The sequence below is a fragment of the Schistocerca americana genome, chromosome 11 (genome assembly GCF_021461395.2).
Source record: "Schistocerca americana isolate TAMUIC-IGC-003095 chromosome 11, iqSchAmer2.1, whole genome shotgun sequence".
NCBI lineage: Eukaryota > Metazoa > Arthropoda > Insecta > Orthoptera > Acrididae > Schistocerca > Schistocerca americana.
Window position 1 is genome coordinate 193,982,874 of NC_060129.1, and position 24,402 is coordinate 194,007,275.

At 43.2% G+C, this 24,402-nt stretch overlaps 1 protein-coding gene, 1 long non-coding RNA gene and 1 pseudogene across 2 annotated transcripts in view; all 3 read left to right on the top strand.

The window, feature by feature from the left end:
• The first annotated feature begins 658 nt into the window (after positions 1-658).
• LOC124553580 lies at positions 659-16,307 on the top strand. Its single transcript, XR_006968065.1, has 3 exons — positions 659-782; positions 8,091-8,294; positions 16,149-16,307. It is a non-coding gene; the product is annotated as an uncharacterized LOC124553580 (long non-coding RNA).
• Positions 14,151-14,268, top strand: LOC124554311 (annotated as a pseudogene).
• Positions 16,308-22,175: 5,868 nt separating the features above from the next.
• LOC124553582 (basement membrane-specific heparan sulfate proteoglycan core protein) overlaps positions 22,176-24,402 on the top strand; it is a 799,417-nt gene continuing 797,190 nt past the window's right edge. Inside the window, exon 1 of the mRNA XM_047127431.1 lies at positions 22,176-22,327. The gene's annotated coding sequence lies outside the window, so the exon portion shown is untranslated. The remainder of the gene's footprint in view (positions 22,328-24,402) is intronic.

The window sequence follows — 24,402 nt, forward strand, 5'->3', positions numbered from 1 at the left end:
AACTATCCGGCGAACGGTCCGGACACTTGGATGATGTCGTCCAGGATACCGAGCAGCATACATAGCACACGCCCGTTGGGCATTTTGATCACAATGGCCGTACATCAACACGATATCGACCTTTTCCGCAATTGGTAAACGGTCCATTTTAACACGGGTAATGTATCACGAAGCAAATACCGTCCGCACTGGCGGAATGTTACGTGATACCACGTGCTTATACGTTTGTGACTATTACAGCGCCATCTGTCACAAAGCGAAAAAAGTGGTCCAACTAAAACATTCATATTTGTTTACGTACTACACGAATATGTAATAAAAATGGAGGTTCCTATTTTAAAAAACGCAGTTGATATTCGTTTGACCTATGGCAGCGCCATCTAGCGGGCGAACCATAGCGCCATCTGGTTTCCCCTTCAAGCTAGACAAGTTTCGTTCTTTGCAGTTTTTTCGTTTGACGCTTATTTCGTGAGATGTTTGGCCCGGTCACGATCAGTGGACCATCCTGTAGATAGAAACTGAGCCAACAACGTTGCCAAACGTAGGTCTGCCCAGTATCCCTGCTCTTCGCTCACAGCTTAACTGCACAGCCGAGGTAGTGAGGACGGCCTGGTGGGTGTTTCAGGTGGACAACGACCTGGTCTTCGACGAGCCGGGGGCGGAAGCCGCCCGCCCGCACGCCCCCCCGCTGCTGCAGAGGCCGCACCACCGCCCCCACCACCACCGCGAGCACCAGCAGCACCACGACCAGCCAGACAACTACTCCTCCACTGCTGCACCAGGTGGGTACCGGCCATCACCCTCTCTCTCTCCTATACAGGGTCATTGCAAATGATTGAAGCGTTTTCACAACTCTACAATAACTTTATTATTTGAGATATTTTCACAATGCTTTGCACACACATACGAAAACTCAAAAAGTTTTTTTAGGCATTCACAAATGTTCGATATGTGCCCCTTTAGTGATTCGGCAGACATCAAGCCGATAATCAAGTTCCTCCCATACTCGGCGCAGCATGTCCCCATCAATGAGTTCGAAAGCATCGTTGATGCGAGCTCGCAGTTCTGGCACGTTTCTTGGTAGAGGAGGTTTAAACACTGAATCTTTCACATAGCCCCACAGAAAGAAATCGCACGGGGTTAAGTCGGGAGAGCGTGGAGGCCATGACACGAATTGCTGATCATGATCTCCACCACGACCGATCCGTTGGTTTTCCAGTCTCCTGTTTAAGAAATGCCGAACATCACGATGGAAGTGCGGTGGAGCACCATCCTGTTGAAAGATGAAGTCGGCGCTGTCGGTCTCCAGTTGTGGCGTGAGCCAATTTTCCAGCATGTCCAGATACACGTGTCCTGTAACGTTTTTTTCGCAGAAGAAAAAGGGGCCGTAAACTTTAAACTGTGAGATTGCACAAAACACGTTAACTTTTGGTGAATTCCGAATTTGCTGCACGAATGCGTGAGGATTCTCTACCGCCCAGATTCGCACATTGTGTCTGTTCACTTCACCATTAAGAAAAAATGTTGCTTTATCACTGAAAACAAGTTTCGCACTGAACGCATCCTCTTCCGTGAGCTGTTGCAACCGCGCCGAAAATTCAAAGCGTTTGACTTTGTCATCGGGTTTCAGGGCTTGTAGCAATTGTAAACGGTAACGCTCCTGCTTTAGCCTTTTCCGTAAGATTTTCCAAACCGTCGGCTGTGGTACGTTTAGCTCCCTGCTCGCTTTATTCGTCGACTTCCGCGGGCTACGCGTGAAACTTGCCCGCACGCGTTCAACCGTTTCTTCGCTCACTGCAGGCCGACCCGTTGATTTCCCCTTACAGAGGCATCCAGAAGCTTTAAACTGCGCATACCATCGCCGAATGGAGTTGGCAGTTGGTGGATCTTTGTTGAACTTCGTCCTGAAGTGTCGTTGTACTGTTATGACTGACTGATGTGAGTGCATTTCAAGCACGACATACGCTTTCTCGGCTCCTGTCGCCATTTTGTCTCACTGCGCTCTCGAGCGCTCTGGCGGCAGAAACCTGAAGTGCGGCTTCAGCCGAACAAAACTTTATGAGTTTTTCTACGTATCTGTAGTGTGTCGTCACCATGTGTCAATGAATGGAGCTACAGTGAATTTATGAAATCGCTTCAATCATTTGTAATAGCCCTGTATATCGGCGTGCACGTCCAGCTATTGGGACAGTGTTATTAGGGAGGCAGTTGAGATTAAATTAGCGAGCAACCTTGTTAACAGGGATGAAGGTTTCTGTTTAAACTCTGTTTGGAATCCGGCTCTCTCCCTTGTTAAAAAACAGAGGAACAGAGTCAATACTACCTCACCTGCGAATCCGTAGTCTCACTATCGATAGCTCTGACTTTGGCCATCTTTGGTGGCACTAGTGTTCAGTCTGAGTATTATCTTTCCTGATACAGTCTGAGAACCGAGGTTTTAAATTTTCACGTACGTCGCGTGTCCGTTGCAGTTTGCCTTGAAAATGGCTGGGTGTTCTCCTGCCGAAATATCGGCGGTCGCTCGAAGTGTCACCTGACTGAATTCCCGGAAGTTGTTTCAAAGTTGTATGGGCCAGGAGAAACTCACGTCTCTGGTTGCAAACCTGACATTAAATGCAGTTGTCACTGAATGCAGGTCCCGACCAGTTCCTGACCGACATTGTGAAAGGAGCAGCGTGATGGGCATTTGGAGTAGGGTACTTTTCAAAAGGCTATTGCCTACAGCAGCACGTAAGGTGCACAACTTCATTGAGCAAAACAACACAGAAATTTGACAGTGACGATGTGAGCAGCGGCCGCAATGAGCTGACTAACCGACAGTGTGTGGAGGGTGTAGATCAGACCAAACAGAGTTCTGTCGCTGTTGGGAGTGTTTTTTGTAGTATGACTCGAGTTCACCCATCCAGATCAGTGTGAACATCAACCTAAAAAGTTCCAATTAAAATTGGCGAAGTACACAAAACTGAGTTGTGGACGTAATAAAACACAGAAACTAAAATATATTGTCAGTTAGGCGCAATGTGCAAAAAATTTGTGTTTGTCGCAACGGACAGCAGATACTTGCCAAAACGTAGATCACTCGACGAAAACATTGAATGTGATGATAGTGCCACAGCAGCGAAACAAAGAATTGCGTCAGACAATCAAGTAGCTCGGCAACGTACGAGCCGAAATTCTGCTCTAAATAATACTTTTAATACTGTCTCAAAAGAATATATCTCAATATGAATAGTAAAACAGCGACTACGGAAGAGAAGATATACAAACGAAACAGATAACATGAATATTGTATGCGTGCCTTTTCATTGTTTTTAATTGCTGTGAATAGAAATATTGGAGGACAAAATTAGAAAAACCGAAAAAAATTTCAAAAAATTAAACCGGGACCAGGAGTTGCCTTTCTGTGGACATCCATGCCTTCCCGAGATGAGGACAGCTGTTTCCTTGTTTGACAAACACTCGGGCAGGTTGTCACGCCTCTGCTGGTCCACTGAATCACCCGATGTTATAGTTCAATTCTTTTATCTTGGCGGTTCGCGCATGCCCGCCCAGATGCGGGAGACTGCTGCGTTGCCAGTTGTACACGCCAAGACAAGCAGCGCCATAGTACAGTATAGTTCGCAAACTTACGTTTAGGGGGGAGCGCGCAGTTTATGGAGTAAAACCACCACGGCCGCATTAACCCTTTCGCTGCTACAGAGACGTGCTCCCCGCATTTTGTCGTCACTGCACTGCTCGCCTGTGCAGACACACGGTGTTCCGACTGCTTTGACACACTTATCATTCGATTTCACAAAAACTATTTGGCCCAAAAATTTGATTTTTACACATCTTCTTGACTGGTACCTTCCCCCCCATAAATGACTTGATTTTCTTTCGATGGTCGACGCAGCTATTGTGCAGCATTAAATATAGTAAACCATTGCACGAAATTTTGAAGAGTTTCCAGAGGTAAAAGTCCATAGCGTATACTTTCCGTATGGTCTATTTTAGTAGCCACAATGTTGAGAATGAAATGTGGACAAGACACGTAAATTTCATATAAAATATTGCTGTATAACAATATCTCATTTAATTTAAGTACCAGTTAGTTGTCATATGTAATATTGAGAAATATTCCGTCTTTCGCGACTGTAATAAAAGTTTTATTTACAACAGAGTCATTTCGCTTTTTTTTCTAAAAAGTTCCAATTAAAATTGGCGAAGTACACAAAACTGAATTGTGGACGTAATAAAACACAGAAACTAAAATATATTGTCAGTGAGGCGCAATGTGCAAAAAATTTGTGTTTGTCGCAACGGACAGCAGATACTTGCCAAAACGTAGATCACTCGACGAAAACATTGAATGTGATGATGGTGCCACAGCAGCGAAACAAAGAATTGCGTCAGACAATCAAGTAGCTCGGCAACGTACGAGCCGAAATTCTGCTCTAAATAATACTTTTAATACTGTCTCAAAAGAATATATCTCAATATGAATAGTAAAACAGCGACTACGGAAGAGAAGATATACAAACGAAACAGATAACATGAATATTGTATGCGTGCCTTTTCATTGTTTTTAATTGCTGTGAATAGAAATATTGGAGGACAAAATTAGAAAAAACGAAAAAAATTTCAAAAAATTAAATTCAAACGAATAAAATTCATTAAGTAACACACTTTGATATTGTTTTTAAATAAAGAAAATATTAAGTACTGAAAACTCGGAATCTATCGCTTAGCAGCAAAGCACCTTAACCATTACGCTAACACAGCTCATCTTTCTGGAGAGGACTCTAAAGGATCACACAAAATACCGACAAACAATGTTGGTATGACTATGAATTATTCACGTTTCGTCGAAGTACAATAGGAAGTAAACAATTACCGCTGCTCTTTATTGCGAAAAAGCGGTTAGTGTGAATGATACAAAGACCTTTCCTTGCTATCGCCTGAATTAGGAGGCTTCATGCATGTTTGGTTTAATTAATTAATAGAATATGAAGCAATTGGTATAAAGAATGCTTTTTCCAAACTTTCTATAAAAGAAATTCTGCTATCGAGACATTCCTTTTTTTTAAAATTACATTATTTATGACTGAACGTTTGTAAAACTGAAGCCACTCGTCCGTGCTCTGCACTGCAGTCGAGCTCTGGCAACGTCGTTCTCTGTTCATTGGCTGACTGTGTTTTGTGACGTCAGATGCGCTGAACGAACCTAAACTCGGCCGCCGTCTCAAATGACGCGCACTTTAGTCCGGGGCCGTCCACTTTGACAAATGACGTCATCGCAGTCTGCCAACTGCAACACAGTCATGATTTCTGAACGACGACCATCTTGTCACCCATCCTGCAGCACGAAAGAACACAGATGGAAAAAAAAAATTACACCACCAAAACTTAATTAACGTGGAGTAATGAGACACCAGGAATACCACACATAGGTAATACGATTGCGTAATTAACCCTTTCGTGGGCAAAATTATTGAGCAGTTTTTTTAATGAATAGAGAGCAGATACTAGTTAACAGATAGGTATATTTATCATACAGAATATCAAATTTGCTAGAACTGTGAAAGTGAGACCACACAACAAGGTGGGAAGTATTCTTCCCACTGACTTCCCTGGAGTTAAATGACAAAAACAACTTTTTCAATATATGTCATATTTATTTGATAAATTTACTTCTCTTGTTACAATGATTGTTCACAATTACTTGCTATGAAATTTTCTGAAACATGGGTCTATGCAAACTGGTATTTGGCAATATGTACAAACACAGCGAGTGCTCTTTTTCGCAGCATTGGAACTACAATGACGGCACGTCCAGTAGATTTCTCCTAAAATGGGTCGATGCTCCCCTACAGCCACAGGTACTTTACCCCTTTTTGCCAGAAAGACAGGTTTTTGTCCACGCCTTTTTTGGGACGAGAAGCCAGCGATCAATTGCCTGGCTAGATGTATCCTGTATGTGAGCTGATCGTGCTGTCCACTTTCTCTTCTACTTATTTTCCACAGGATAAAACTGTTCACTGCAGCAACGTCCACCAGGAAATAAAATATTCAGTGCCACCATTTTACACAACGTCTGCCAATAGCGTACCTCTCTCGTAATTGATCTAACTTATCGACACCACCCTTTATTTTGTTGATTTCTGCCACAACTTCAGGACAAGATATCTCTGTACTAGTACCATCCTTGTTTTTCCTATTCACTATGGCTGTTTCTCATGGCTCATGAATTGAGGACAGGAAAGTGACTGGACGGTTATCCATCCATTTTACTGCAGAAATGCCTCCTTTTGTTTCAAACTGGAATTCTCTTCGTTCCAGCTTTACGTTTTCCTTCATAGATTTGGGTAAATCAAAAGTATTTACCCTATACTATAGCTTTGAGGGGGAAAAAAAATCACAAAATGTCACGCAAACACCACTCCACAGAGCAACACTCAGCTATACAATGCCTCTGCGCGAAGGTACAGCGGAGACGGCGGGAACTTCCGACTGGAAGTAGTACCCTATACTGTTCACTAGGTGGCAGCACCGTACAGAGGTGGGAACTGTGAATCCCACGGGACTAGGAGCGAGCGAGTTCAATGTAGTGGGAAGCACGTTTCCCACGGTTCACGAAAGGCTTAACATTGTGGGGTGTGGCGCCTTATATCGCTCCCATCTGGAGCCTGTACATCGGGAGAATGACTCACGCGTGGACAGTCACAGTTGGTCTGAAGTGGCTTCAGTCGAGTACTTAATTCTAATTTTCATCCCCCAGAGTACAGTGGTGTACATTCAACCACCAGGCCGAGAGAATGTTTTTTTCAATTCTTCTGGTTACTTTTTGAAGGCTTTTTTTGTAATGTATGTTTGTTTTTAGTTAATTTATGTTTGTACAGTTTTGTATTTGCTTTTAGTGGTGTGGATGATGCGTGAATGTTGTCTGAAGTAAATATGTAGACCATAATCAACGCTGCAGTGTGAGGAAGTTTCAACAGAGTATGAATGCAGACGATGGGCAGTTTTGTATCATAATATCTACTGTGGATTAAAACTGAAGAAACTGCAAAAAGGTGGGAATTTAAGGAGATGAGACCTGGATAAACTGACTAAACCAGAGGTTGTACAGAGTTTCAGGGAGAGCATAAGGGAACAATTGACAGGACTGGGGGAAAGAAGTACACTAGAAGAAGAATGGGTAGCTCCGAGGGATGAAATAGTGAAGGCACCATTGGATCAAGTAAGTAAAAAGACGAGGGCTAGTAGAAATCCTTGGGTAACAGAAGAGATACTGAATTTAATCGATGAAAGGAGAAAATACAAAAATGCTGTAAATGAAGCAGGCAAAAAGGAATACAAACGTCTCAAAAATGAGATCGACAGGAAGTGCAAAATGGCTAAGCAGGGATGGCTAGAGGACAAATGTAAGAATGTAGAGGCTTATCTCACAAGGGCTAATACAGATGCAGCATCAAATCAGTCTCAGGACTGAAGACCACAACATCAACAACAACATTATTTTTTCATTAGTTATTGTGGATTTTGCTTCTTTCGTTACAGTTTGACCTTCTAACATTATTATTTCTTGTTATGTCGTTGTTTCGCCCTTCTCAGCCTCGATCTTTGATTCCTTTAGAGGTTCATAAGCGCTAAGTTTCTTTTTATGTAGCCACTTTTATGTTTTCCTTTTCGATTTTTCTGCTACACTTTTCTTATTTTTACTGTCACTCCTGGTGTATAGATTGTAGTGAGTGTTAATTGGAGCTACTGTAGTTGGTGTGACTTTCGTGTAGTATAGTTATCGGTTGCAAGGTTTGGTTATTTTTGCGTTTTATTTCTTTGCGTCTGCAGTAGTGTGCGTAAAGATTTTCATTTTTTAAAAGTCTAGTCGTATTCTGTAGTTCACTACCAAGATCATTTTCAAGCACGTTTCTGGTATGTTATAAGATTTTTTGTCCATTGCAGCATCTTTGCCTTACGTATGATGTCTTCCGTCAAAGCCGACGGGTGGTACCGGACACTAGAATTCATCCAATATGTCTGTTACCTTTGAGCATTTATAGAAGCGCAGATTGATAAACTGTATGTGTTTTTTCATCCCCGCCCGACAGGAATTCCTGCTCCAGCTGCGACACGCGAATCTTTCGTCGTCGCGCCCTTCTCGCAACTGGAGGATGACTTCCAAGAGGCCGAACTAGCGAGGGACGTTCCGCACTCAGAGACATCTGCCGCCGGCTTCGGAGACCTCCTGCAGCGCGCCAAGCGCCACATCCTCGACTGGTGGCACGGAGCGGAACCGAGTCATCACAAGGAAGGTGAGACAGTTTTCCGTAGACGGACGCTAGATGCCAGGGGAGGGCGTACGCTCAGCGTCGTTGCCATGGAGACACTAACAACTGAAGCAGGAAACGCCTTTCAAAACGAACTTCGTGCTTCAGACGAAATTCAGGCAAAGAGGAAAAAGTTTTAGTAAGATTAATGCTACAAGTGTCCCACCTCTTTTTCTGTCAGTTGACATTGAAATTTCTTTCTTTCATCACAGGCCAGCTAGCACTTCATCTTTCCGACAATTGCTTTACTCCTTCATCTATATACTTCTTTCCTTCCTTCACTTCTACTGACTATTTTCAGTCGTTCTGAATCTGTTTTGTCTGAGAAACCTTAGCACTCTTAATTTTGTTCTGTCTTCAACTTGTTGCTTATTTGCGCCAGTTTCTTCTCTTTTCTTCATGTAGTTTCCTAAGCCAGTCAGGCATTTTGCAAAACGCTGTACGATTTCCTCTTGTCAGTCTTCTAGGACTCATTCTTGCTCCGACAGTCTTCTTTTCCTAATTTTGTCCGATTTTTAAAAATATTATTGTGTACTTCCGGCGTTACTTCTTAATTTAAATCTTTCTACTATTGCTTTTTTTCCTAGCATCTTCTTCTTCCCTTTTTCCTGACTGCTTAACTTCTCTTGGATATTCACATTTTGGCCGGAATACTGTTTTGTAGTGATATTTTTTTGCGTTTCTAGAGGTGATTGTTCGAAAAATTACATGTATGCTTTCTTATGTCCACCTTTCATAAACCTTTCATAATAATGGATTTTTTTTCTCTGGATTAGTATAGATGATTTCAACTAGATACTTACATTTGTCTGTCCTGCTGACATTTCCACACCTTGTACTTAATTTTGACGGTATGATCTGATTATTTGTCATTACCTCCGTTTTTTCACCTTCTTCACATTTTCTGACCAGCCAAATGTAACTGCTCTTTCTTTTTTTCCGTATTTTTCGATTTACTATCCAAAAGTTCCCAACTGAGAATACATTTGCTCTCATCAACCACTGTACATCCGTAAACAAACAAACGCACTTGATACAGTCGTCTGTATTGGAAACTAGTAAGCGGACGCATGGGTGCATTCAGAAATTTATCGAAGACGGGGCAAGATTCCAGAAGTTCCATTTTCGATACAACTAGTTAGTTGAGTTTGAGAACATGCCATGCTCGAAGAAATAAATTTCACAGGAAGTAAACAAAGCTTATCGTATCGAAAAAATTTCATAAATATCCAGTCGATATATTTTTGAACGTACATTAGTGCTGCATATTAAAGGTAAGCATATTACATTAGTATATACAAAGTACATATTTTATATTATTAATATGAATGTGAAGAGTGGAAAGCTGCGAGAGAAACCATCAAATTGGTCGGTAGAACCAATTCTTAACAGCCTAAGGTACATGTAATCATAACTCCATGGCTGGATGTCGTGTAGAGCTGCACGCGATATATATGGAGTTTCCGATCTTTCGGCAAAGTTATGTGAAGATCCTCATCCCAAAAGACTGCAAAACGTTCGTGCCATATTTAACCAGTATATTTTAAACGACCGCCAGTTGCAGTACACCCATTTTAGTTACTCGTAAACAAACAGTGTGAGTTTTATGTCTAATGAAGGAGGCATGGCATCTGTAAGAAGGCAAACAGAAAGAAGCTACACTTTGTGATCAAAAGTATTCGGACAGCTGGCTGACAAGAACTTACAAGTTCGTGGCCCACCCTTAGCCTTGATGACAGCTTCCACTCTCGCGGGCATATGTTCAGTCAGGTGCTGGAAGGTTTCTTGGGGAATGGCAGCCCATTCTTCACGGAGCGCAGCACTGAGGAGAGGTATCGATGTCGGTCGGTGAGGCCTGGCACGAAGTCGGCGTTCCAAAACATCCCAAAGGTGTTCTGTAGGATTCAGGACTCTATCCAGGCCAGTCCATTACAGGGATGTTACTGTCGTGTAACCACTCCACCACAGGCCGTGCATTATGAACAGGTGCTCGATCGTGTTTAAAGATGCAGTCGCCATCCCCGAATTGCTCTTCAACAGTGGGAAGCAAGAAGGTGCTTAAAACAGCTATGTAGGCCTGTGCTGTGATAGTGCCACGCAAAACAAGGGGTGCAAGCCCCCTCCATGAAAAACACGACCACACCAGAACACCACCGCCTCCGAATTTTACTGTCGGCACTACACACGCTGGCGGATGACGTTCACCCGGCATTCGCCATACCCACGCCCTGCCATCGGGTCGCCACATTGTGTACCGTGATTCGTCACTCCACACAACGTTTTTCCACTGTTCAATCGTCCAATGTTTACGCTCCTTACACCGAGCGAGGCGTCGTTTGGCATTTACCGGCGTGATGTGTGGCTTATGAGCAGCCGCTCGACCGTGAAATCCAAGTGTTCTCACCTCCCGCCTAACTGTCATAGTACTTACAGTGGATGCTGATGCAGTTCAGAATTCCTGTGTGATGGTCTAGACAGATGTCTGCCTATTACACATTACGACCCTCTTCAACTGTCAGCGATCTCTGTCAGTCAACAGCGGAGGTCGGCCTGTACACTTTTGTGCTGTACGTGTCCCTTCACGTTTCCGCTTCACTATCAAATCAGAAACAGTGGACCTAGGGATGTTTAGGAGTGTGGAAATCTCCCCTACAGACGTATGACACAAGTGACACCCAATCACCTGACCACGTTCGAAGTCCGTGAGTTCCGCGGAGCGCCCCAGTCTGCTCTCTCACGATGTCTGATGACTACTGAGGTCGCTGATACGGAGTGCCTGGCAGTAGGTGGCAGCACAATGCACCTAATATGAAAAACATTTGTTGTTGAGGGTGTCCGGATACTTCTGATCACGCAGTGTATTTTGTAATATTTGCGACACAAAAAAATTACAAGATTTATTTTGTCCGATTTTCCGATTGCACGAATACCGCAAAAAGAAGACCGCAGGGCAACAGAGGCAGAATAACGCACATCAAAATCTCACATAAACACAATGTAAATATTATTACTTGATAATCAGAATTAGCTCTCGAAACGCCATCATTCCATGCGTGGGAAAAACATAACTGTGCAATTTTGGTAACAATTTTTGGAAACAGTGATCAATAGAGTATTATATTTTAACTAAAGTTCACTCATGATCACAACACTAATGTCTCATTTGAGACGTAAGTCTTGTGATCAAGAGTGAACTTTAGTTAATATGTAATAGCTGCGCAATGTATCATCATTAGGTTGGTGCGTAAGTTCGTAGCGGTTTTGTTTTGCATGTTGGTATGCCGGTTGCTATGGATTTATTTGTGTATTGTGATTTTTTATTTGTAGTTCACAGTTACTATTTGAGTTCACACAGCGTCACTTTGTCATTTAGAGATAGTGAGTGGGGCTGTGGACTCTAGAAACTGGAGAGCCAACTGGAGCAATCGGAACATTTCCGACATATTCTTCTGTCTGATTTCAATAGATGGGTGACGGCAGAGGACGCAGCCAGAAACATTTGCGCCGTGTACGGTCTAACAACGCTACCACAACGCAGGTCAAAAAATTAATTATGATTGTAGTGTTGCTCACGCTGCTAAACATTGCATTTTCGGGCAACAACAAAGTTATATTATGTGGCAGATGTTATTAGAGCACAGTTAATAAAGTCGTTTCTTGAAATAATGGATAAACTAGGCACTCATCTTTTCGTGTTTCCCACGCTGGTCTCGTTCTGAACTCGTGGCTCAGTCGTCGAAAATCTAGGTAGTGATGATTCCAGGTTCGGATCCAAAGAGGCCTAGGTGTTATTCTGCGATATTCAAAAGTTTTACAGATGTGTTTCATAAACCATTCTTGAAGATTAAACGCCGGCCGAAGTGGCCGTGCGGTTAAAGACGCTGCAGTCTGGAACCGCAAGACCGCTACGGTCGCAGGTTCGAATCCTGCCTCGGGCATGGATGTTTGTGATGTCCTTAGGTTAGTTAGGTTTAACTAGTTCTAAATTCTAGGGGACTAATGACCTCAGCAGTTGAGTCCCATACTGCTCAGAGCCATTTGAACCATTTTTTTTTTTTAAGATTAAACTTTCGCAAGTTAGGGGAATGGTGATGTAAAATAGTAATCAGCTCTCCGAATTTAAGTTACATTTCTTTTTTTATTACTTTGGTTGCAATATCACGTAACTCGCTCCAAAAAAAAAAAAAAAAAAAAAAAAAAAAAAAAAAAAAAAAAAAAAAAACAACATCACTTCACAATATAAAACATACCTGAAAATATCTTCCTCAGTGTTAAAGTTCACATTTCATAAACTGACTACAATTTGCGTCTTTTTAAGTTTCCTTTAATTTACGTCTATGGTCACAATCTTTTCTGTTTAACACATTACTCGTTTCGGTCTTTAATGACCATCATCAGATCTGTATCATAAAAACAAAGTCCTAATCCACTGCAGCCATAGTGGCATAGTCAACTCTTAAATGCGGAATCAACACCAGCATCGTCAAATACATATAAATCACATCACATGCGCACATGAGACAGATCTGATGATGGTCATTAAAGACCGAAACCGGTAATCTGTTAAACAGAAAAGATTGTGACCATAGACGTAAATTAAAGGAAACTTATTACATATACGGGTCACTGTGTTTTTTCGCGACGATGTCGCAGCTTGTGATTGCGTCTTTTTAATATGACGACCAAAGCTTGACTCTCTAATAGCCGCTTACGCGCCCAAAAATCAGAGTTACAAGTACGACAAAGATCATAGTGACAAAAGAAAGAATACACATAAGAATAATAATACTGCAATATATACATATCGATGTATCAAAGTACCTCTACATTAATTAAATAAAATCTGAATGTTGTCACAGAAATATGTTAACTATTTTCCAGAAACACAGTAGAATATTGCTGGTATCGAGAGGTTGAGGTGAGGTGCCATAATGGTTACGTAATTCTGGTACCATTATAACGGGGATAGTGCCAATGGACAGAGCACGGCAAGAAAATAGTTTCCTCATTATGAGGAGAATCGTTTCGTCATTAGTGACTCTCCACGTTCAGGAAGACCTTCGGGTTTTGATGAAGATCCTTTAAACGCGTCAGTCCACACTGATCCACATCACTGTACTCGAGCATGGCAGATGTGGTGAACTGTCTCCGTTGCACCGTCGTGCGACATTTGCATCCAGTGAGGGAAGTTCGAAAATCGGGTGTACGGGTAACGCAAACTGTAAGCCAAAATCACAAAAATCGGCCGGTCACGATAAGAGTATCTCTACTTCCTCGTCATCAATTGGCTCGTGAACAACATCGACCATTCCTATCGTGTATCGTTACTGGTGACGAGAAATGGCGTCTTTATGCTGACATAAGGAGAAGAAAGGACTGGTTGACTCCAAACAACGCAGCAATACCCCGTACAAAAGCGTGCGCGCATCCACGAAAGATAAATGATATCCATCTGGTGGAGCAGTAACGGTGTGGTTGTACTACGAATTGCTTCCCCGAGCTGTAAACATCACTGCTGACATTTATTGTCTCGCAGACGCAATCCAGGAAGACTGCGCAAAGTTATGCTAGTCAGCGATAACGCCAGCCCGCTTGCTGGACCAACAAAAAACGCTAGACAGGAGTTGCGGTCTGAGATCTTCACCTTTTCTGGTCTCTATCGAACAACCTTCAACGAACTACAATTCCGGATGAAAATGCGCTCCGAACACGTCTCGACAAGTTCTTCGCCTCAAAACCACGTGAAATCCACTGTCGCGGTATCGAGAAGTCACCCCAGCGTTGGCAGACTGTGCTAAGTAGTGAAGCAGAATATATTATTGATCACTAGTGATGAATCCTGCCAACGGCCTTGCCGCAGTGGTCACACCGGTTCCCGTCCGATCACCGAAGTTAAGCGCTGTCGAGCTGGGCTAGCACTCGGATGGGTGACCGTTCGGTCCGCCGAGCGCTGTTGGCAAGCGGGGTGCTCTCAGCCCTTGTGAGGCAAACTGAGGAGCTACTCGATTGAGAAGTAGCGGCTCCGGTCTCGTAAACTGACATACGGCCGGGAGAGCGGTGTGCTGACCACACGCCCCTCCATATCCGCATCCGGTGACGCCTATGGGCTGAGGATGACACGGCGGCCGGTCGGTACCGTTGCTCCTTCCAAGGCCTGTTGGCACAGAGTTTGGTCTTTCTTAATGTTGAATCCTGCCTAATCGTCAAATGTGGGCTGTGTGAGAAACCTGCTCCCTCGGATCTCTAGACAACATTCAAACAATAATGAGTTTTATTACAAAACGAAAAAATGCAGTATTTAACTTTGTGTTAAACATATGTGCCACAAGCAAAGGGCGACAGACAAAATAAGACATCTCTTCACTATAAGAATTCCTAGTTTGAGCTACATACACTGCTGGCCATTAAAACTGCTACACCACGAAGATGACGTGCTACAGACGCGAAATTTAACCGACAGGAAGAAGATGCTGTGATATGCAAATGATTAGCTTTTGAGAGCATTCACACAAGGTTGGCGCCGGTGGCGACACCTACAACGTGTTGACATGAGGAAAGTTTCCAGCCGATTTCTCATACACAAACAGTAGTTAACCGGCGTTGCCTGGTGAAACGTTGTTGTGATGCCTCGTGTAAGGAGGAGAAATGCTTACCATCACGTTTCCGACTTTGATAAAGGTCGGATTGTAGCCTATGGCGATTGCCGTTTATCGTATCGCGACATTGCTGCTCGTGTTGGTCGAGATCCAATGACTGTTGGCAGAATATGGAATCGGTGGGTTTAGGAGGGTAATACGCAACGCCGTGCTGGATCCCAACGGCCTCGTATCACTAGCAGTCGAGATGACAGGCATCTTATCCGCATGGCTCTAACGGATCGTGCAGCCACGTCTCGATCCCTGAATCAACAGATGGGGACGTTTGCAAGACAACATCCATCTACACGAACAGTTCGACGACGTTTGCACCAGCACGGACTATCAGCTCGGAGACCGTGGCTGCGGTTACCCTTGACGCTGCGGTGGTGTACTCGACGACGAACCTCGGTGCACGAATGGCAAAACGTCATTTTTTCGGATGAATGCAGGTTCTGTTTACAGCATCGTGATGGTCGCATCCGTGTTTGGCGACATCGCGGTGAACGCACATTGGAAGTGTGTATTCGTCATCGCCATACTGGCGTATCACCCGGCGTGATGGTATGGGCTGCCTTTGGTTACACGTCTCGGTCACCTCTTGTTCGCATTGACGGCGCTTTGAACAGTGGACGTTACATTTCAGATGTGTTACAACCCGTGACTCCACCCTTCATTCGATCCCTGCGAAACCCCACATTTCAGCAGGATAATGCACGACCGCATGTTGCAGGTCCTGTACGGGCCTTTCTGGACACAGAAAATGTTCGACTGCTGCCCTGGCCAGCATATTCTGCAGATCCCTCACCAGTTGAAAACGTCTGGTCAATGGTGGCCGAGCAACTGGCTCGTCACAATACGCCAGTCACTACTCTTGATGAACTGTGGTATCGTGTTGAAGCTGCACGGACAGCTGTACCTGTACACGCCATCCCAGCTCTGTTTGACTCAATGCCCAGGCGTATCGAGGCCGTTATTACGGCCAGAGGTGGTTGTTCTGGTACTGATTTCTCAGGATCTATGCGCCCAAATTGCGTGAAAAAATGTAATCACATGGCAGTTCTAGTATAATATATTTGTCTAATGAATACCCGTTTATCATCTTCATTCCTTCTTGGTGTAGCAATTTTAATGGCCAGTAGTGTAGAGTGTACGAGCAAAATAATGAGCTTTGACGCTTCTGTTAACCTTGTGACTTGTGTAGTTTCAGCCCCGCACTCGCGCGTCCGTCGTCAGGAGGATGACTACGGCAATGAAGATGATTACGATGACAACTACAACGGTCCGGACGACGCAGATGACGACGAGAATGGCAACTACGACCAGAATGGCGAGAACGGCAATGGGGACAACGGCTACGGACCAGAAAATGGTAAGCCTGGAAGGTAGCAGCCCATTAAAGTCTCCGCACACTGTAGCTTCTGATTCACACCCGACTCTCCAAACCACGCTGCCTCACCCCACACACTCACTCTTCAATCCTTCTCATCATTCTGGCATATTTCACACGCTCAGCCATCTCACTCTCGTGTCTCACAACCAAACTACCTGGTTGCACATATTGTACTTTCAACTCCTCCAACCTTACTGCCTCATTCCACACACTCTTCCTCCTAACTTTCAACTCTCCCTAGCATATTCCTAGATTCTACACACTGAGCCTTCTAACTCATCATCAATTCATTTCCAACTCTCCTAGCCCCCACCATTAGGGTGACGAACTCTCTCTCCTATTTTTTAGTGTTTCCCATACTGTAGCAATTTTTTCAATCCTCCCGTCTCCCTTATTGACTGCCTATTTCTCCCATATTTTTCATGACTGATCACTGTTATAAGTATTAATCCCACAAAGTACTATCGATACTATTGATATTGTCTACTGAGCTATTGGTTGGAAAAAGAGACACACTACTCACACGAAACTTCATTAAGGAATAAGTATTATGAGAAGCAGTTCTTAGTATATCCTGTTCTTTGAAAAGGTTTCGGCACGTCGGTCTTAAATTTACACCGTAAATGAGTGTTTCTGCACTCTTGGTTTCTGGAGCTACCTCAGAATATGATACTGTATGACATAATGGAGTTAAAGTAAACAAAGGATGCTAGAAAATTTATATTTATGTTCCAATTGTGACGCATTCCAAGGAAAAGCAATGTAGTAGTGCAGTTGAAATTTATTGTAACTACGTGTCCCTTAACCCTCCCTTAAAATCATAGTCTCATACTGGTCATCCCCCTTAAAACTGTGATCAAATGTTCACCCTATCAATGACCACATGAATCAGACATGGGCAGCCTTTGGTTACCTGCAGCACTGATTCGTATTGTTACTAAAGCATTGTCACGTGACACGACAGCACACTTCTAGTGCGTAAAGTCAAAACTATACCATCTGTCTGTGACATCAATGTTTACGGGGTAACGCACTAATATGAATGACCCCTTTCCTGACATGCTGCATCGACATATTCTGCCTCGAGACACGTGTTTTCGAGAATACATACTTTTTATGTTTGTGCACGCATCAGATGTTTACATTTATTTACTCATTGGGAACACAGTTTGTTTACTTACAAGGTTTTACAATAACTGTCTTAAAAACATTCATTGCAAAATCCTGCAACCCCTTTAATAAAGACATAATGTTTGCAACACATAAATAAATGTAAACAGCTGAAAATAGGCAGGTGGACATCTGAAAGTGTCATTGTAGGAAACTAAATGTCTACAAGGGCACCTGGTTGCAACTAATTTGCTGTAAATTACCTTTAATGTCAACAGTTGCAGTGTTGTAATATGCCCACAATGGACAGGAAGTATTTACTGATGTTAATACAAAAAAGAATAGTAAAACAAACTTGCTGGCAGATTAAAACTGTGTGCCAGACCGAGACTTGAACTCGGGACCTTTGCCTTTTGCAGGCAAGTGCTCTACGGAGGTAGGAGATGAGGTACTGGCAAAAGCAAAGCTATGAGGGTGGGGAGTGAGTCGTGCTTGGGTAGCTCAGATGGTAGAGCACTTGCCCCCTTCTGAGATGTAAGTTTTGGGGTGTGGAAGTAGTGATATGGGACTGCTTTTTGCCTTGCATCATAGAAATTCCACTAACATGTTGGGTGCACTAGAAAATCTTCTTGTGCCCGAGTAACTTGAATTGTGTAGGACATTTTGTGCTGTATGATGTCAAACATGAAGAGAAAATGGTGTATGATGGTTTCATTCTGACTGTTAAGAAACAGCATTTAATGTGAGGCTGAATCTAGTGAAACTCTATGAGTTTCCTCTTCCTACCTGAGTCTGTAACTCTCTCCTACCTTGGTTAGTTCATTTATTTAGAATTACTAAGCTTCTAAAATGTTCATCTTGAAGAGGAAGTGACAGTACATGTTCTTTTTCTTTTTTTTTTTGTGGCATATGAGAAAGAGCAGTGGATCTTGTGAAACAGTACTGACTTTCCCTTAACTTGCAAACTGTTTCCTGTATCAGTTAACCAAATACCTCATCGATCATTATCCATTCCCTTTTACATTAGAGCATCTTACTTATTCTTAAACTTCACTCAGTTGGATGCTATCAAGCACATCTGTTGTCCACTAGTCTTTTTGATATCACAGACCCATCTCCAAACTGACTTCTGCAGAGTCGACTTGCAGTTCTCGAATTATAATTGTTAGTCCTGTTGGGCCTTCACTTATGAGACCAACTAGTTAATCATTCTGTGTTGCCCAGCTGTGAATTTATTCCAGTCTTCTATTAGCCAGTCTTGTCCATCCCATGTCTCTATCTATCTGCTCTACCTTCCTCTGTCCACCTGCTCGTTCCCCCTCTTTTGTTCTCCTTCTCCACCCACTCTTTGTCCATCTTCTCCTCCATTCTCTGCACATCCCCTCCTCTTTCCTCTCACTGTCCATCTCTTCCTCCTAACCTCTCTGCCCATCTCCTCCTCTTCCCTGTTTTCCATCCCTCTGCTCCTACCCCCTCTTCCCACTTGCTCCTGTGTCCTTTGTCCATCTCGGCCTTCCCCTCCCTTTCTCCATCTCCTCCACCCCCCTCTCTCGCCATAGTCTCCTCTCCCCTGTCTCTCTCTCTATCTGTCTCCCTCACCTTTCTGTCCATTTCCCCCTCCTCTCTCTCTATCTGTCTCCTCTCACCTCTCTCATCTCCTCCCCCACGATCTCTCTGTCTGTATCCTCCTAGCCCCTTCTCTCTTCACATTATTACTCCTACTCCAACAGGAGGTTGCTGATTCTTACCTGCATAGTATTTCTTTTCAGATCATAGCAGTATTACGAGAAGGAAAGTTGTTACTCACCACATAGCAGAGATGCTGAGACGCAGATAGGCACAACAAAAGGACTCTCACAATTAAAGCTTTTGGCCGTTAAGGCCTTCGTCAACAATACACACACACACACACACACACACACACACACACACACACACACTCACACACACACACACACACACACACACGACTGCAGTCTCTGGCAGCTAAAACGACACTGTGAGCAGCAGCACTAGTGCATGATGGGATGATGACTGGGTGGGGGAAAGGAGGAGGCTGGGGTGGGGAAGGGGAGGGGTTGTATGGTAGGGGGTGGAGAGCAGTGAAGTGCTTCAGGTTAGACAGAGGGCAGAGGAGAGGTCGGGAGGGGGTGGCTGTCTTTCCGCACGAATTGCCACCGACAAACTGTGACCGAGGAACAAGTGGGCCAACCTGTAGGTGAACAAGCTGCCAAACATGACGGCCTTTATCTCAAAGACTGCTACACAGCCTGTGCCATATGGCTCCTTCCCAACACCAGCTTTTCTGAATTGTGCAGGGAGGAACTTTCCCTGCAGTGCATCCTACATTCCCATAACCCTCCTGGCCTCGACCTCTGTTAGTCACTATCCTCACCCATCCAGCACCTTCCCTGTTCCCACTCCAGTGCAACACCCAGTCTTTTTATTTCTCTCCTTTTCCGCACTCCTCTCCCCCTCTCCCTCGCCCCAGCCTCTTCCTTACCCCCACCCAGTCACCACTCCCATCACTCACTGGTGCTGCTGCCCACAGTGTGGTTTCAGTTGCCAGAGACTGCAGTCGTGTGTGTCTGTTGTTGACGAAGGCCTTAACGGCCAAAAGCTTTAATTGTGAGAGTCCTTTTGTTGTGCCTATCTGCGACTCAGCATCTTTACTATATAGCGAGTAGCAACTTTCCTTCTCATAATCTTGTTACATTCCATCCTGGATTTTCCATTGTTTGATTTTTTTCGGATCATAAGTAGAATATGTACCAAGTTCAGTTGAAATCAATCTAGGTGTTTTGGAGGAACTTCGTACCCACAGCTGAGCTTGCATATGCATGTCACATACATTTTACGTATACTTAACATATTTCACACATATTTCACCTGCATCTCTGGCAAATTTCTCCCTGCAATTTTGTTTTCGTGCTTCTCACTGTTTATGATGCCATACGGCCTGTGCTATGTCTTCAACAATGATATAATTTTCTAGGTACATTCAGTGGTGTATGTGGATACTGTCTGTGAAACGTGTTGCAAATAGAGTCAGTAGCAAAGAAGAAATAAATTTAAATGTTGTACATGATGTGGTAGTTTTTCACTCATCTCAGTGTCTATGACATCACATCACCCAATCTATGTTTCGTGCAATGATACAATTTTGCAGGTACATTTGGCGGTATCTGTGAATACCGTCTGCAAAATGTAGTAAAGAAGTATTAAATTTGAACGTCATACCTGTGAAGTTGTACCGCAGGAACAGTGAAAGTGTAGTAAGCGATAAACTTTTTTTCTTTTCATCACTGTGTGGCAGTTGTCAGTTAGAAGAAGCTACGTAAAGGATTGAAATCGTGTGTAAAGTTTGTTACACGTCAGGAAGTGCTCTCTTTCTCAAACAGAGGACGAATGAAGTCTGGGTATTTGCGCTTCATGGCCTACACTGCTTTTTCACCCGCACCCCCACACATTTGATAGCTAGGTGTTTCTTACCTCTCCAGTGATTCTTTTCAGATGATAAGTGGTATGTATAGTGAGTTTGGCTGAAGTCGGTCAGATGGAGATGTGGAACATACGTGCATACAAACATACATTTTTATAAAATGTATGGTCTAATGACCCTACCACAACAAAGGTCAAAAATTTAATAATGATTCTAGTGTAGCTCACGCTGCTAAATATTGCATTTTCGGGCAACAACAAAGTTATATTGTGTGGTAGGTGTCATTAGAGCACAGTTAGTAAAGTCATTTCTTGAAATAATGGATAAACTAGGCACTCATCTTTTTGTGTTTCCCACGCTGGTCTCGTTGTGAACTCGTGGCTCAATCGTCGGAAATCTAGGTGGTGATGATTCCAAGCAAAGAGGCCTAGGTGTTACTCTGGGATATTCAAAAGTTTTATAGATGCACTTCACAAACCATTCTTGAAGGTTAAACTTTTGCAAATTAGGACAATGGTGATGTAAAAAAGTAATCAGCACTCTGAATTTAAATTAGACTTCTTTTTTTATTACTTTTGTTGCAACATCACTTCACAATATAAAACATACTTGAAAATATCTTCCTCACTGCTAAAGTTCACATTTCATAAACTGACTACAATTTGTGTCTTTTCAACATGACGACCAAGACTTGACTCTCTAATAACCGCTTACGCGCCCAAAATTCAGAGTTACAAGAACGTCTAAGACCATAGTGACAAAAGAAAGAATACACGTAAGAATAATATCATTGCAATATATACATATTGATGTACCGAAGTACCTCTACATTAATGAAATCAAATCTGAATGTTGTCACAGAAATATGTTAACTATTTTACAGAAACACAGCAGAATATTGCTGGTATCGAGAGGTTGAGGTGACGTGCCGTAATGGTTTCGTAATTCAAGTACCATTACAATGGTTGTCATCTGAAAATTGTGGGTAGCTTAGGTGCTGGTCATCAAATCTAACTCCTCTCCTATCTGATTCCAAGAATCGGAATACACAGTGCACTGCTACAATAAATGACTTCAGAAATATTGTACCTTTCTGGGCAACTGGTTTTGGTGCTGGAGTATAATTGGTAATCAGGACTCCATCTACTTTGGCTGCCATAACTGCCTGTTGCAAAAAGTGGTTCAGGAATGCCTAGTTTGATGTATTTTGATAGTTTAGTTTCTGTGATACTGATTTTGAGAGAAGGCAGTGACAAGGTATCCGTTTACGTTTCGGCAGGTGAGGAAGACGTGCCAATACCGGGAGACAATGACGACGAGGACCTCTACGAGCTGGGCCCGCATTCCGGCTCCGGGGCCGGAAGCCACGGCATCGCATCCCCTACCACGACTTCTCCAGAACGCGCACCCGAAGAGCTGCAGCCTCCAGGCTCTCCACGTAAGTACTCCCGCCCTGTGTACTGGATGCCAGCTACTGCATTAATACCTGCTGAATGTCGGAATTGTACAACCAAAAATATTTATACATTAAGAACAGTTTTAACTGACCCCTCCTGACTTCTCAACTGACTGAAGTCTGGAAAGCAGTGCACAATAATTCTGCTACTGTAAAGATCAACAGGTAACAAAACAAAACAGTAGGCTGTGCCAGAAATATTCACTGTTAGACGATGTGTCTAATAGTGTATTTTAATATGACGGTATGCCATCTTAGGCGATTTATAACACTTAAAACACTTGATAATGGCACTTTGAAGCCAAAATCGTGATTGTGTAAGTGTAAATGTAATACTGCAAATAAACAACAGTCTAATGGTGGTACTGACTTTAAAGAAATATATTACGACTGTCGCACCGCATGATGAAAAAATTATCATAATGTTTTGGTATTTTTTCAACATTTTTGTCTTGTTTTACTTTCATAATTTATATCCATTCATAAGCTCATTTTGATAATTGACAGACACCTGGCAGATGTTCCTCAGTTACACATTACAGTAATTATTGGTAAGAGTACTGAAGGAGTGTGTCCAAAGCTTAAGGATAAAACGGCATTTCATCCTAATTTTTCGTAAAATGACTCACTCTCATCGCATTTTACAGACGAGCTCTTAACACGAACGTACAGAGGTGCCACCGGCATTCTCATTCGTCGGACATTTGAATCACCGATATTCATCCGAGCGGCAAAGAGCGTGGACATTGTTTGTTGCACTTGCAGGTGACCGAACTTTTAGCCGTAAAAATCTGAAAACGAATAACTCAGACAGAAAAACCACAACATCAAAACATAATCTAAAGAAACTACAATTACATCTAGGGATAACTTTGATCCTCAAGCTTTTCTTCCAACTCATGAAGCTTGTCATGCTTGTTCATCTATATACTACTGCAGTACATCATTTTCCCACCAGCCCATGACATCCACCAGAATTATTACTTATAAAATCGTGGGAAATTTGTACCCGCCACGTTACCCGAGAGTGCTGACGTGCTGCTTCATGGACTCGGGTAGGCGCACCGGCACCGAATCGAATCCGCCCGGCAGATTGACGACGATGGCCGGTGTGCTAGCCAGCCTGGATGTGGTTTTTAGGTGGTTTCCCACATCCCCCTAGGTGAATACCGGGCTGGTCCCCACATCCCACCCCAGTTACCCGGCTTGCAGACATCTGAACAATTTCGCACTATTCCACGGATTACACTAGTCGCAGACAGTTGGGGTACACTAATTCCTGGGCGGCAACTGACACTGGCACATCCGTTTAACAGTGCCGACCCTGCATATCTGCGGGAAAAATGGCACAAGCACAAGAAAGAAAATCGTGGGAAATTTCTACCCTCACTACCTGACTAACTTTTCATCCAGTGTTCTTACTGATAATTATTGTTAATTTTTAATCTTCATTCTGATTTAGTACAGAGAATTCGGAACTGTCAATAGCTGAATGGCTAAAGGGAGGATAGGCCAAGTACATATTACGGAGAGCAGTGGTTGCTATTTACCATGTAGCGGAGATGTTGAGTCACACAGGAACAACAAAAAGACTGCCAAACAAGTAAGCTTTTGGCCAAAGAGGGCTACTTCTGAATTACAACACGTGCACACACATGTGCTCTCGTGCGAACGCATCCCACACACACGTGACCAGTGTCTCTGGCTGCCGAAGCCAGACTTAGCGCCACTACCTGTTCTGAGTACAGAGGCCTATCTTGGCGTGCATAAAAAGTTCCAGTCAGATTTTGGCTAATGAATGTGCCATGTCTTACATAATCACATCGTTGGATGCCACTGCAGACAGGAAATAAAACTTCTTTACATGAAACTGACAATAGCACAGTCATATTAATGAGGAGGTAATAATAGTTAACTAAATTTTAATCCTAAAAATTAAATAACCCTCATTATTCAAAATTACAGCAATTTAAATGCTAAGCAGCTGCATTAATTGAAGCTTTAGCGGTTCTTAGAGAAATAATAACAAATGCCAAAAAAGGATTCTAAAAAAAAAA